Consider the following 15,797-nt stretch of genomic DNA (forward strand, 5'->3'; position numbering starts at 1 on the left):
TGTTCAGCTACCGTGGGTGGAGTATGCTCATAACAGTCTCTCCACATCTGCTACTGGTATGTCGCCATTCATGGTAATGTATGGTTTTCAACCCCCTTTGTTCCCTTCCCAGGAGGATGATGTGTCCGTCCCTTCTGTTCAGGAACACTTGCGACGAGTTCGCAGAGTGTAGGCGTTCGCCCGCTCCTAATTATCAGCCTGGGCAGATGGTGTGGTTATCCACCAGGGACCTGCCTTTGCAGGTAGAATCCCGTAAGCTGTCCCCTCGTTTCATTGGTCCTTTTCCAGCGGTCAGAATCATTAATCCCTCGGCTGTGCGCCTTAAGCTCCCAGACTCCCTTAAGGTACACCCCACGTTTCATGTGTCCCTCTTAAAGCCAGTCACCTCTTGTGCACTTGGTCCTCCAGCTGAACCTCCTCCTCCCCCCCCTGGTCGTGGATGGCCATCCTGCTTACTCAATTAATCGGATTCTGAATGTCAGACGTCGAGGCAGGGGTTTCCAGTATTTGGTTGACTGGGAGGGTTATGGGCCGGAGGAATGTTCTTGGGTTCTTGGGCGCTGGCTATGTGGGAGGGCAACCCCCAGCTCTGCTCCTCCTACCGGCGGTTCGTGGTGGAGATGAGAGGGGTCTTCGACCATCCTGTTCGTGGTAAAGAGGCGGGCAACCGACTGCTCTCACTACGCCAAGGCTCCAGGTCAGTAGCCGACCCGCTTACCCGCCAGACCATACATGATCAAAACAGGGAGCGGAGGTTGTTCAGCTGCAGGGTGTGAATTTCTGACTAAAGTTTGTAAATAGCGGGTAAGACAAAGTGCGAATGCCCGACAATGTATGATCAAAAGAGGGAGCGGAGGTTTTCGGCTGCAAGAAGGTGTGAACGTCTGACCAAAGTTTTTAAAAAGCAGTTAAGAAAAGGTTCGAATATCCAACCAAACATAATCAAAAGCGGGAGCAGAGCTGTTCGGCTGTGAGTAGGTGTGAATGTCCGACCATAATTGCTGAAAAATGTGTTAGAAAAGACTAGAATGCCGGACAATACATCATCAAAAGCTGGGAGAGGTGGTGTTCGGCTGCAAGTAGGTGTGAATGCCCAGCCATAATTACTCACAAACGGGTAAGAAAAGGTAGTTTTGCCAGACCATACACGATCAAAACAGGGAGCGGAGGTGGTTCAGCCGCAAGGTCTGAATGTCTGACTAAAGTTTATAAAAAGCGGGTAAGACAAGGTGCGAATGCGCGACAATGTATGATCAAAAGAGGGAGCGGAGGGGTTCCGCTGTAAGACGGTGTGAATGTCCGACCGTAGTTGGTAAAAAGCAGGTAAGAAAAGGTTGACATACCCGACTGTACACAATCAATTGCGGGAGCGGAAGTGTTCGGCTGTGAGTAGGTGTGAATGTCCGACCATAATTGCTGAAAAATGTGTTAGAAAAGACTAGAATGCCGGACAATACATTATCAAAAGCTGGGAGAGGTGGTGTTCGGCTGCAAGTAGGTGTGAATGTCCAGCCATAATTACTCACAAACGGGTAAGAAAAGGTAGTTTTGCCAGACCATACACGATCAAAACAGGGAGCGGAGGTGGTTCAGCCGCAAGGTCTGAATGTCTGACTAAAGTTTATAAAAAGCGGGTAAGACAAGGTGCGAATGCGCGACAATGTATGATCAAAAGAGGGAGCGGAGGGGTTCCGCTGTAAGACGGTGTGAATGTCCGACCATAGTTGGTAAAAAGCAGGTAAGAAAAGGTTGACATACCCGACTGTACACAATCAATTGCGGGAGCGGAAGTGTTCGGCTGTGAGTAGGTGTGAATGTCCGACCATAATTGCTGAAAAATGTGTTAGAAAAGACTAGAATGCCGGACAATACATCATCAAAAGCTCGGAGAGGTGGTGTTCGGCTGCAAGTAGGTGTGAATGTCCAGCCATAATTACTCACAAATGGGTAAGAAAAGGTAGTATTGCCAGACCATACATGATCAAAACAGGGAGTGGAGGTGGTTCAGCTGCAGGGTGTGAATTTCTGACTAAAGTTTGTAAAAAGCGGGTAAGACAGGTGTTCAGCTGCAAGGTGTGAATGTCCACCCATAATTCCTGAAAAATGGGCAAAAAAAAGGTGTGAATGCCCAACCATACATCATCAAAAGCAGGAGTGGAAGTGTTCGGCTACAAGAAGGTGTGAACGTCCAACCAAAATATGTAAAAAGAAGTTAAGAAAAGGTTCGAATATCCAACCAAACATAATCAAAAGCGGGAGCAGAGCTGTTCGACTGCAAGTAGGTGTGAATGTCAGATCATAATTTGCAAAAAGCTGATGAGAAAGGGTGAGAATGCCCGACTATACATCATCAAAAGTGGGAGCGGAGTTGTTCGGCTGTGAGTAGGTGTGAATCTCCGACCATAATTGCTGAAAAATGTGTTAGAAAAGGTAAAAATGCCGGTCCATACATCATCAAAAGCGAGAGAGGTTGTGTTCGACTGCAAGTAGGTGTGAATGTCCAGCCATAATTACTCACAAACGGGTAAGAAAAGGTAGTAGCCAGACCATATATGATCAAAACAGGGAGCGGAGGTGGTTCAGCTGCAAGAAGGTTTGAATGTCAAACTAAAGTTCAAATATATTAACAAAAGCGGGAGGAGAGGTCTTCGGATGAGAGTGGTTGAAAATTTCCAACCATAATGTATAAAATGCGGTGAAAAAAAAGGTGTGATAGAACACTAAAAGGTGGAGCGGAAGTGTTCGGCTGCAAGAAGGTGTGAATGTCCGACTATATTTGGTGAAAAGCAGGTGAAGCAAGGTCTGAATGCCCAACCTTACATCATCAAAAGCAAGATCAGAGTTTTTTGGCTGCAAGAAGGCCATAGTTTGCCAAAAGCGGGTAAGGTGCGAATGTCCGACTAAATATCAACAAAATTTGGGGCGGAGGTCTTCGGATGCAAGTGGGTGTGAATATCCCACCATACAAGTATGGTGGGTGGAGAGGAAGCTGTGAATAGCCGACCATAGTTTGGAAAAAGCGGGTAAGAAAAGGTTTGAATGCCCGAACATACACCATCAAAAGAGGGAGCGGAGGTGTTCCGCTGTACGAAGGTGTGAATGTCCAACCATACTTGGTAAAAAGCGGGTAAGAAAAGGTTAATATACCCGACTGTACACAATCAATAGCGGGAGCGGATGTGTTCGGCTACAAGAAGGTGTGACAGTCCGACCATGGTTTGTAAAAAGCCGGTAAGAAAAGGTGCGAATGTCCGACAATGTATGATCAAAAGAGAGAGCGGAGGTTTTCGGATACACGAAAGTTTGAATGTCCTACCATAGTTTGTAAATAGCGGGTAAGAAAAGGTTCAAATGCCCGACTATACACCATAAAAAGCGGGAGCGGAGGTGTTCCGCTGTAAGACGGTGTGAATGTCCGACCATAGTTGGTAAAAAGCGGGTAAGAAAAGGTTAAAATACCCGACTGTACAAAATCAATAGCGGGAGCGGAGTTGTTCGGCTACAAGAAGGTGTGAAAGTACGACCATGGTTTGTAAAAAGCAGTTAAGAAAAGGTTCGAATATCCAACCAAACATAATCAAAAGCGGGAGCAGAGCTGTTTGACTGCAAGTAGGTGTGAATGTCCAGCCATAATTACTCACAAACGGGGGAAGAAAAGGTAGTATTGCCAGACCATACATGATCAAAACAGGGAGCGGAGGTTCAGCTGCAAGGTGTGAATGTCTGACTATAGTTTGTAAAAAGCGGGTAAGACAAGGTGCGAATGCCCGACAATGTATGATCAAAAGAGAGAGCGGAGGTGTTTGGCTGCAAGGTCTGAATGTCCAACCATAATTTGTAAAAACCGGGTAAGAAAACGCTCGAAAGCCCGACTATACATCATCAAAAGCGGGAGCGGAGGTGTTCAGCTGCAAGAAGGTGTGAATGTTCGACTAAAGTTTGTAAAAAGCTGGTAAGACAAGGAGCGATGTCCCGACATTGTATGATCAAAAGCAGGAGCGGAGGTGTCCAGCTGTGAGTAGGTGTGAATGTCCGACCATAATTGCTGAAAAATGTGTTAGAAAAGGTAAGAATACTGGGCCATACATCATCAAAAGCGGGAGAGGTGGTGTTCGGCTGCAAGAAGGTGTGAAAGTCCAACAATGGTTTGTAAAAAGCGGGTAAGAAAAGGTTAAAATACCCGACTGTACACAATCAATAGCGGGAGCGGATGTGTTCGGCTACAAGAAGATGTGAAAGTCCGACCATGGTTTGTAAAAAGCGGGTAAGAAAAGGTGCGAATGTCCGACAATGTATGATCAAAAGAGAGAGCGGAGGTTTTCGGATACAAGAAGGTTTGAATGTCCCACCATAGTTTGTAAATAGCGGGTAAGAAAAGGTTCGAATGCCCGACTATACACCATCAAAAGCGGGAGCAGAGGTGTTCCGCTGTAAGACGGTGTGAATGTCCGACCATAGTTGGTAAAAAGCGGGTAAGAAAAGGTTAAAATACCCGACTGTACACAATCAATAGCGGGAGCGGAGTTGTTCGGCTACAAGAAGGTGTGAAAGTCCGACCATGGTTTGTAAAAACCGGGAAGAAAAGGCTCGAAAGCCCGACTATACACCATCAAAAAGAAGGTTTGAATGTCCATCAATAATTGCTTTAAAACAAGAAAGTAAATTTTCGAATATCAAACCGCACATGATCATAAGCGGTAGAGGAGGTGTTCGGCTGCAAGAAGGTGTGAATGTCCACCCATAATTCATGAAAAATGGGTAAAAAAAAAGGTGCGAATGCCTAACAATACATTATCAAAAGCAGTAGTGAATGTCAGATCATAATTTGTAAAAAGCTGATGAGAAAGGGTGAGAATGCCCGACTATACACCATCAAATGCGGGAGCGGAGGTGTTCGGCTCTGAGTAGGTGTGAATGTCCGACCATAATTGCTGAAGAATGTGTTAGAAAAGGTAAGAATGCTGGACCATACATCATCAAAAGCGGGAGAGGTGGTGTTCGGCTGCAAAAAGGTGTGACTGTTCGACTAAAGTTTGTAAAAAGTGGGTAAGACAAGGTGCGAATGCCTGACAATGTATGATCAAAAGCGGGAGCGGAGGTGTTCTGCTGCAAGAAGGTCTACATGTCCATCAATAATTGCTAGAAAACATGAAAGAAACTTTTCGAAAATCAAACCGCACATGATCATAAGTGGGATAGGAGGTGTTCAGCTGCAAGGTGTGAATATCCACCCATAATTCCTGAAAAATGGGCAAAAAAAAGGTGTGAATGCCCAACCATACATCATCAAAAGCAGGAGTGGAAGTGTTCGGCTACAAGAAGGTGTGAACGTCCAACCAAAATATGTAAAAAGAAGTTAAGAAAAGGTTCGTATATCCAACCAAACATAATCAAAAGCGGGAGCAGAGCTGTTCGACTGCAAGTAGGTGTGAATGTCAGATCATAATTTGCAAAAAGCTGATGAGAAAGGGTGAGAATGCCCGACTATACATCATCAAAAGTGGGAGCGGAGTTGTTCGGCTGTGAGTAGGTGTGAATCTCCGACCATAATTGCTGAAAAATGTGTTAGAAAAGGTAAAAATGCCGGTCCATACATCATCAAAAGCGAGAGAGGTTGTGTTCGACTGCAAGTAGGTGTGAATGTCCAGCCATAATTACTCACAAACGGGTAAGAAAAGGTAGTAGCCAGACCATATATGATCAAAACAGGGAGCGGAGGTGGTTCAGCTGCAAGAAGGTTTGAATGTCAAACTAAAGTTCAAATATATTAACAAAAGCGGGAGGAGAGGTCTTCGGATGAGAGTGGTTGAAAATTTCCAACCATAATGTATAAAATGCGGTGAAAAAAAAGGTGTGATAGAACACTAAAAGGTGGAGCGGAAGTGTTCGGCTGCAAGAAGGTGTGAATGTCCGACTATATTTGGTGAAAAGCAGGTGAAGCAAGGTCTGAATGCCCAACCTTACATCATCAAAAGCAAGATCAGAGTTGTTTGGCTGCAAGAAGGCCATAGTTTGCCAAAAGCGGGTAAGGTGCGAATGTCCGACTAAATATCAACAAAATTTGGGGCGGAGGTCTTCGGATGCAAGTGGGTGTGAATATCCCACCATACAAGTATGGTGGGTGGAGAGGAAGCTGTGAATAGCCGACCATAGTTTGGAAAAAGCGGGTAAGAAAAGGTTTGAATGCCCGAACATACACCATCAAAAGAGGGAGCGGAGGTGTTCCGCTGTACGAAGGTGTGAATGTCCAACCGTACTTGGTAAAAAGCGGGTAAGAAAAGGTTAATATACCCGACTGTACACAATCAATAGCGGGAGCGGATGTGTTCGGCTACAAGAAGGTGTGACAGTCCGACCATGGTTTGTAAAAAGCCGGTAAGAAAAGGTGCGAATGTCCGACAATGTATGATCAAAAGAGAGAGCGGAGGTTTTCGGATACACGAAAGTTTGAATGTCCTACCATAGTTTGTAAATAGCGGGTAAGAAAAGGTTCAAATGCCCGACTATACACCATAAAAAGCGGGAGCGGAGGTGTTCCGCTGTAAGACGGTGTGAATGTCCGACCATAGTTGGTAAAAAGCGGGTAAGAAAAGGTTAAGATACCCGACTGTACAAAATCAATAGCGAGAGCGGAGTTGTTCGGCTACAAGACGGTGTGAAAGTACGACCATGGTTTGTAAAAAGCAGTTAAGAAAAGGTTCGAATATCCAACCAAACATAATCAAAAGCGGGAGCAGAGCTGTTTGACTGCAAGTAGGTGTGAATGTCCAGCCATAATTACTCACAAACGGGGGAAGAAAAGGTAGTATTGCCAGACCATACATGATCAAAACAGGGAGCGGAGGTTCAGCTGCAAGGTGTGAATGTCTGACTATAGTTTGTAAAAAGCGGGTAAGACAAGGTGCGAATGCCCGACAATGTATGATCAAAAGAGAGAGCGGAGGTGTTCGGCTGCAAGGTCTGAATGTCCAACCATAATTTGTAAAAACCGGGTAAGAAAAGGCTCGAAAGCCCGACTATACATCATCAAAAGCGGGAGCGGAGGTGTTCAGCTGCAAGAAGGTGTGAATGTTCGACTAAAGTTTGTAAAAAGCTGGTAAGACAAGGAGCGATGTCCCGACATTGTATTATCAAAAGCGGGAGCGGAGGTGTCCAGCTGTGAGTAGGTGTGAATGTCCGACCATAATTGCTGAAAAATGTGTTAGAAAAGGTAAGAATACTGGACCATACATCATCAAAAGCGGGAGAGGTGGTGTTCGGCTGCAAGAAGGTGTGAAAGTCCAACAATGGTTTGTAAAAAGCGGGTAATAAAAGGTTCGAATGCCCGAATATACATCATCAAAAGCGGAAGCGGAGGTGTTCGGATGCAAGAAGGTGTGAACGTCCGACCAAAGTTTGTAAAAAGCAGTGAAAAGCGAGAAAAAGCTTTTCGTGAGTTTTGCATGATTTGGGATTTTGCTTATAAAATGCATTACTTCACTCAAACTATGTTAAAACTGATTTGTCCTTCATATTTACCATGTCTAGAAAGATTTAAACAAAAAAACAACGTTGTACTTTGCAGTAAAAGAAAGAGCAAATCTAAAGTTTCAGGAATCCGAGTATAAGCCTGCTTTCATGAGTTCTGCACGATTTCGGATTTTGCTATAAAATGAATTGCTTTGCTCAAACCAAGTTAAAACTGCTTTGTCCTTCCATATTCATCAATGTCTAGATCGACTTCAACAAAGAAAAACATTGGACTTTGCAGTAGAAGAAGTTGAAATCCATCTACACATTGATAAATACGAAGGACAAAGCAGTTCCCACTTGCCCATAAGAAAATAAGCTTATTCTCGGAGTCCTGATCCTTCAGTTTTGCTCTTTCTTCTACTGCAAAATACAATGTTGTTCTTTGTTGAAGTCGATCTAGACATTGATAAATATGAAGGTAAAAGCCGTTTTAACATAGTTTGAGTGAAGGAATTAATTTTATAGATAAAATCCCAAACCATGCAGAACTCCTCAAAAGGGGCGTATGGCTTAATCACAAGTGTTGCTCTTTCTCATTCAGGGCAGTATGAGGAAGTTTATGCTTGAAATATATGTAGAAATGGGTACATATGAATGACAAAGCAGTGTTAACTTAGTTTGCGTGAAGGAATTCATTTTATACATAAAATCCGAAATCGTGCAGAACTCATGAAAATAAGCTTATTCTCGGATTCCTAAAACTTTTGATTTGCACTTTCTTTTACTGCAAAGTACAACGTTGTTTTTTGTTGAAATCTATCTAGACATTGATAAATACCAGTCGAAACTCTGCTGCCGCTTTTGATAATTTATGGTTGGGCATTCTTACCTTTTCTTACCCGCTTTTTACAAATTATGATCTTACATTCACACCTACTTGCAGTCGAACACCTTCTCATCCACTTATGATCATGTGCGGTTGGGCTTTCGCACCTTTTCTTACCCATTTTTCAGTAATTATGGGTGGACATTCAGACCTTCTTGCAGCCGAAAACCTCCACTCCTCTTTTGATCATACATTGTCGGGAATTCACACCTTGTCTTACCCGCTTTTTACAAACTTTAGTCGGACATTCAAACCTTCTTGCAGCTGAACCACCTCCGCTCCCTGTTTTGATCATATATGGTCTGGCAATAGTACCCTTTCTTACCCGTTTGTGAGTAATTATGGCTGGACATTCACACCTACTTGCAGCCGAACACAACCTCTCCCGCTTTTGGTGATATATGGTCCGGCATTCTTACCTTTTCTAACACATTTTTCAGCAATTATGGTTGTAGAATCACACCTACTCACAGCCGAACAACTCCGCTCCCACATTTGATAGTGTATAGTCGGGCATTCTCACCCTTTCTCAACAGCTTTTTGCAAATTATGATCTGATATTCACACCTACTTGCAGTCGAACAGCTCTGCTCCCGCTTTTGATTATGTTTGGTTGGATATTCGAACATTTTCTCAACTGCTTTTTACAAACTTTGGTCGGACGTTCACACCGTCTTGCAGCCGAACACCTCCGCTTCCGCTTTTGATGGTATATAGTCGGGCATTCGAGCCTTTTCTTACCCGCCTATTACTTACTATGGTTGGACATTCAAACCTTCTTGTAGCCGAACACATCCGCTCCTGCTTTTGATGATGTATTATTTGGCATTTGCACCTTTTCTTACCCATTTTTCATTAATTTTTGGTCGGACATTCAGACCTTCTTGCACCTGAACACCTCTGCTCCCGCTTTTGATGGTGTATAGTCGGGCTTTCGAGCCTTTTCTTCCCCGATTTTTACAAATTGTGGTTGGACATTCAGACCTTGCAGCCGAAAACCTCCGCTCCCTCTTTTGATCATACATTGTCGGGCATTCGCCCCTTGTCTTACACGGTTTTTACAAACTTTAGTCAGACATTCACACCTTGCAGCTGAACCACCTCCATTCCCTGTTTTGATCATGTGTGGTCTGGAAATACTAACTTTTCTTCCCCCGTTTGTGAGTGATTATGGCTGGACATTCACACCTACTTGCAGCCGAAAAACCACCTCTCCCGCTTTTGATGATGTATTGTCCGGCATTCTAGTCTTTTCTATCACATTTTTCAGCAATTATGATCTGACATTCACACCTACTTGCAGTCGAACAGCTCTGCTCCCGCTTTTGATTATGTTCGGTTGGATATTCAAACCTTTTCTTAACTGCTTTTTACAAACTTTGGTTGGACGTTCACACCTTCTTGCAGCCGAACACCTCCGCTTCCGCTTTTGATGGTATATATTCGGGTATTCGAACCTTTTCTTACCCGCTTTTTACAAACCATGGTTTGTAAAACCTTCTTGTAGCTGAACAACTCCACTCCTGCTTTTGATGATTTATGGTTGGACATTCGCATCTTTTCCTACCCATTTTTCAGTAATTATGGGTGGATATTCACATCTTCTTGCAGCTGAACACCTCCTCTCCCGCTAATGATCATGTAAGGTTTGATATTCGAAAATTTTCTTTCATGTTTTAAAGCAATTATTAATGGACATTCACACCTACTTGCAGCCGAACACAACCTCTCTCGCTTTTGATGATGTATGGACCGGCATTCTTACCTTTTCTAACACATTTTTCAGCAATTATGGTCGGAGATTCACACCTACTCACAGCCGAACAACTCCGCTCCCGCATTTGATGGTGTATAGTCGGGCATTCTCACCCTTTCTCATCAGCTTTTTGCAAATTATGATCTGATATTCACACCTACTTGCAGTCGAACAGCTCTGCTCCCGCTTTTGATTATGTTTGGTTAGATGTTCGAACCTTTTCTTAACTGCTTTTTACAAACTTTGGTCGGACGTTCACAATATCTTGCAGCCGAACACCTCCGCTTCCGCTTTTGATGGTGTATAGTCGGGCATTCGAGCCTTTTCTTACCCACCTATTACTTACTATGGTTGGACATTCAAACCTTCTTGTAGCCGAACACATCCGCTCCTGCTTTTGATGATGTATGATTTGGCATTCGCACCTTTTCTTACCCATTTTTCAGTAATTATTGGTCGGACATTCAGACCTGCTTGCACCTGAACACCTCTGCTCCCGCTTTTGATGGTGTATAGTCGGGCTTTCGAGCCTTTTCTTCCCCGATTTTTACAAATTATGGTTGGACATTCAGACCTTGCAGCCGAAAACCTCCGCTCCCTCTTTTGATCATACATTGTCGGGCATTCGCCCCTTGTCTTACACGGTTTTTACAAACTTTAGTCAGACATTCACACCTTGCAGCTGAACCACCTCCATTCCCTGTTTTGATCATGTGTGGTCTGGAAATACTACCTTTTCTTCCCCCGTTTGTGAGTAATTATGGCTGGACATTCACACCTACTTGCAGCCGAAAAACCACCTCTCCCGCTTTTGATGATGTATTGTCCGGCATTCTAGTCTTTTCTATCACATTTTTTCAGCAATTATGATCTGACATTCACACCTACTTGCAGTCGAACAGCTCTGCTCCCGCTTTTGATTATGTTCGGTTGGATATTCAAACCTTTTCTTAACTGCTTTTTACAATATTTGGTCGGACGTTCACACCTTCTTGCAGCCGAACACCCCCACTTCCGCTTTTGATGGTATATATTCGGGTATTCGAACCTTCTCTTACCCGCTTTTTACAAACCATGGTTGGACTTTCATACCTTCTTGTAGCTGAACAACTCCACTCCTGCTTTTGATGATTTATGGTTGGACATTCGCATCTTTTCCTACCCATTTTTCAGTAATTATGGGTGGATATTCACATCTTCTTGCAGCTGAACACCTCCTCTCCCGCTAATGATCATGTAAGGTTTGATATTCGAAAATTTTCTTTCATGTTTTAAAGCAATTATTAATGGACATTCACACCTACTTGCAGCCGAACACCACCTCTCCCGCTTTTGATGATGTATGGACCGGCATTCTTACCTTTTCTAACACATTTTTCAGCAATTATGGTTGGAGAATCACACCTACTCACAGCCGAAAAACTCCGCTACCGCATTTGATGGTGTATAGTCGGGATTTCTCACCCTTTCTCATCAGCTTCTTGCAAATTATTCTCTGACATTCACACCTACTTGCAGTCGAACAGCTCTGCTCCCGCTTTTGATTATGTTTGGTTAGATATTCGAACCTTTTCTTAACTGCTTTTTTACAAACTTTGGTCGGACGTTCACACCTTCTTGCAGCCGAACACCTCCGCTCCCTCTTTTGATGGTGTATGTTCGGGCATTCGAACCTTTTCTTACCCGCTTTTTACAAACCAGGGTCGGACTTTCACACCTTTTAGTAGCCGAACAACTCCGCTCCCGCTATTGATTGTGTACAGTCGGGTATTTTAACCTTTTCTTACCCGCTTTTTACCAACTATGGTCGGACATTCACACCTTCGTACAGCGGAACACCTCCGCTCCCTCTTTTGATGGTGTATGTTCGGGTATTCAAACCTTTTCTTACCCGCTTTTTCCAAACTATGGTCGGCTATTCACAGCTTCCTCTCCACCATACTTGTATGGTTGGATATTCACACCCACTTGCATCCAAAGACCTCTGCCCCAAATTTTGTTGATATTTAGTCGGACATTCGCACCTTACCCGCTTTTGGCAAACTATGGCCTTCTTGCAGCCAAACACCTCTGATCTCGCTTTTGATGATGTAAGGTTGGGCATTCAGACCTTGCTTCACCTGCTTTTCACCAAATATAGTCGGATATTCACACCTTCTTGCAGCCGAACACTTCCGCTCCACCTTTTAGTGTTCTATCACACCTTTTTTTCACCGCATTTTATACATTATGGTTGGAAATTTTCAACCACTCTCATCCGAAGACCTCTCCTCCCGCTTTCTTTAATATATTTGAACTTTAGTCGGACATTCAAACCTTCTTGCAGCTGAACCACCTCCGCTCCCTGTTTTGATCATATATGGTCTGGCAATACTACCTTTTCTTACCCGTTTGTGAGTAATTATGGCTGGACATTCACACCTACTTGCAGCCGAACACAACCTCTCTCGTTTTTGATGATGTATGGACCGGCATTTTTACCTATTCTAACACATTTTTCAGCAATTATGGTCGGAGATTCACACCTACTCACAGCCGAACAACTCCGCTCCCGCATTTGATGATGTATAGTCGGGCATTCTCACCCTTTCTCATCAGCTTTTTGAAAATTATGATCTGACATTCACACCTACTTCCAGTCGAACAGCTCTGCTCCCGCTTTTGATTATGTTTGGTTAGATATTCGAACCTTTTCTTAACTGCTTTTTACAAACTTTGGTCGGACGTTCACAATATCTTGCAGCCGAACACCTCCGCTTCCGCTTTTGATGGTGTATATTCGGGCATACGAACCTTTTCTTACCCGCTTTTTACAAACCAAGGTCGGACTTTCACACCTTCTCTTAGCTGAACAACTCCGCTCCCTCTTTTGATTGTGTACAGTCGGGTAATTTAACCTTTTCTTACCCGCTTTTTACCATCTATGGTCGGACATTCACACCGTCTTACAGCGGAACACCTCCGCTCCCTCTTTTGATGATGTATGGTTAGGCATTCGCACCTTCTCTCACCCGCCTTTTACTATGGTCGGCCATTCACAGCTTCCTCTCCACCATACTTGTATGGTGGGATATTCACACCCACTTGCATCCGAAGACCTCCGCTTCCGCTTTTGATGGGAACTGACAACATAAGAAGTCCGGACATACTTTGATAGTATATGAATAAGTGGGTAGCTACTGACAAGCATTAAGCATGTCACACAGCCCAAACATATAACATTTCAGGACACACCACACAGTTAACAACCACAGTGAAGCGTGTCAAAGCCCAAACATGTAACATTCAACAGGACACTTACACAACACATTCAAATCAAACAGTCAGACAACATACAAGAACATATACCCCAGCCGGCATTGCTCCCTGCCTATTTTCGTACAGCACACTATGTGTGCGCACACCTTTATTCACAAACTCTTCAACTTATACTCTTTTACCGAAGTTGCTACAGCTCGATTGGCCGAATACCCTTTGATCCTATTTCGGTGAATTTGACATCTGCCTTACATATAACAGATTAGCGGTTTAGCAGTTTTAATTTAGTTTGAGTGAAGGAATTCATTTTATAGCAAAATCCGAAATCGTGAAGAACTCATGAAAGTAAGCTTATTCTCGGATTCCTGAAACTTTAGATTTGCTCTTTCTTTTACTGCAAAGTACACGTTGTTTTTTTTGTTTAAATCTTTCTAGACATGGTAAATATTAAGGACAAAGCAGTTTTCACATAGTTTGAGTGAAGGAATTCATTTTATAGATAAAATCCCAAGAGTCTGATGGGAAAAGAGAGTGAATGCGAAGTAGACTTTAACACGGCTATGGGAGCGAGCCGAGTGTGGGCTAACCAGGAGAATTGCTTGAAAGAAATGCGACCCCGAATGAGCGGTCAGAACAAAGCCTCAATACGGGATTCTCGTGGTGTTTTTGTTGCTGCCTTGTCTTTTGCACAGAGTAAAAGACATGGCAGCCATCGAATAGGGCCCGATTGTTCCTTGTACTCTGGTTTCTCTTCATAACGTACAAGTCTTTCGCCTTTTACTAAAGATTTCTGTGGAGAGCAGCACTAATGAGTTGTTTCTATTTTTGGCAGGCTTTACCTTTGCGGGTGAAGCCCTTTCTGTCTGTGCAAAAGAAATCTTGTTACTGTGCAGAGTGACTTCTCTGAGTAGAGTCGCCTTACTTGTTGCGACTGTGCCGATGTTCGAAGCTGGAGTGCAAAGTTGTTGCTTGAATGGTGCTTGCTGGAGCGTGCGGGAGTGCAAAGTTATACCATTTAAAAGGGCTGAAGAGTGCTCAGTGCAGCGGGTGGGCGACACTCTGGCCACCTTGAAAACCGAGGTTACATCCACTACCAGGGGCAGCCCAAGTTCTGCCGCAAGTGTGGTGAGCATGGGCACCTGGTTGAGGCTTGTACCAAGGTGTTATGTGGGAAGAGCAGAGAAATTGGGCAAACTTTTGGAGAGTGTCCAAATGGCAGGAAATGTAATCTCTGTGGAGAATTAAATCACCTCTTCAGAGATTGCCCTAAATCTTTTGCCAACAAATTAAAGACGGTAAAGCCACAGTCAAGCCAACAAAGAGAAGGACCAAAGGTGGCAGTTGGTGAACAAAGTGAAGAGGTTGACCCAATAAATTCAAACTTCCCGCCAAAAGCTTGGATTGGAAGTGAGGAGCAAAAAGGGGAGGGGCCTGTAGAGGCCTCACCACTCAGTGTTGAAGTCTGTGAGAATTCACAGGCAGAGGGTGGAGCTACGCTAAATGAGGAGGAAGAGCAGACAGGTGAGTCTAGTGAAGATACTCACCTCCCCGAAGGTCAACAGAAGGTCAATTTGTTGATAGGCATTCATTTATTTCTTCACTTCTGATGAAGTTTCAACAATAAACAACAAACTTTGTATTATTAGAAAGAACCAGAATCATTCTTCAGGAATCCGAAAATAAGCTCTATTTTATGAGTTATGCACGAATTCGGATTCTCCTATAAAACGAATTCATTAACTCAAACCAAGTTAAGACTGCTTTGTCCTTCATATTTATTCATGTCTAATCAAGTTTCAACGATAAACAACGTTGTACTTTGTAGAATGAGAAAGAACTTCTTCAGCAATAAGCATCTCTCGACATATGACGAAGTACAGATTTTGCTATAAAATTAATTCCTTCTATCAGCCTGACTTAAAACTGTTTGTCCTCCTTATTTATCCACTTCAAATCAAGTTTCAACAAATAAAAAAAAGTTGTAGTTTGAGAAAGTACAACTTAATCTTCAGCAATCAGTATAAAAAGAGGTGCAAATGCCAACCATACATACCTACAAGGTGGAGCGGAAGTATTCAGCTGCAAGTAGGTGTGAATGTTCGACTATAATTTGTAAAAAGCGGGTAAGAAAAGGTTCGAATGCCCGACTATATATTAACAAAAGCGGGAGGAGAGGTCTTCGGATGAGAGTGGGTGAGAATTTCCAACCATAATCTATAAAATACGGTGAAAAAAAATATGTGAATGCCTCATAGAACACTAAAAGCGGAAGTGTTCGGCTGCAAGAAGGTGTGAATGTCCGACTATATTTGGTGAAAAGCAGGTGAAGCAAGGTCTGAATGCCCAACCTTATATCATCAAAAGCGAGATCAGAGGTGTTTGGCTGCAAGAAGGCCATAGTTTTCCAAAAGCGGGTAAGGTGCGAATGTCCGACTAAATATCAAC

General features: G+C 43.4%; 1 non-coding gene across 1 annotated transcript; it reads left to right on the plus strand.

Moving 5' to 3' along the window:
- Positions 1 to 14,088: 14,088 nt before the first annotated feature.
- LOC140274244 (U5 spliceosomal RNA) lies at positions 14,089 to 14,202 on the plus strand. Its single transcript, XR_011908215.1, has one exon. It is a non-coding gene; the product is annotated as a U5 spliceosomal RNA (small nuclear RNA).
- The last annotated feature ends 1,595 nt before the right edge of the window (positions 14,203 to 15,797 follow it).

Source organism: Leuresthes tenuis, unplaced genomic scaffold, assembly GCF_036924035.1.
Source record: "Leuresthes tenuis unplaced genomic scaffold, fLeuTen1.0.hap1 SCAF_17, whole genome shotgun sequence".
Classification (NCBI taxonomy): Eukaryota; Metazoa; Chordata; class Actinopteri; order Atheriniformes; family Atherinopsidae; genus Leuresthes; species Leuresthes tenuis.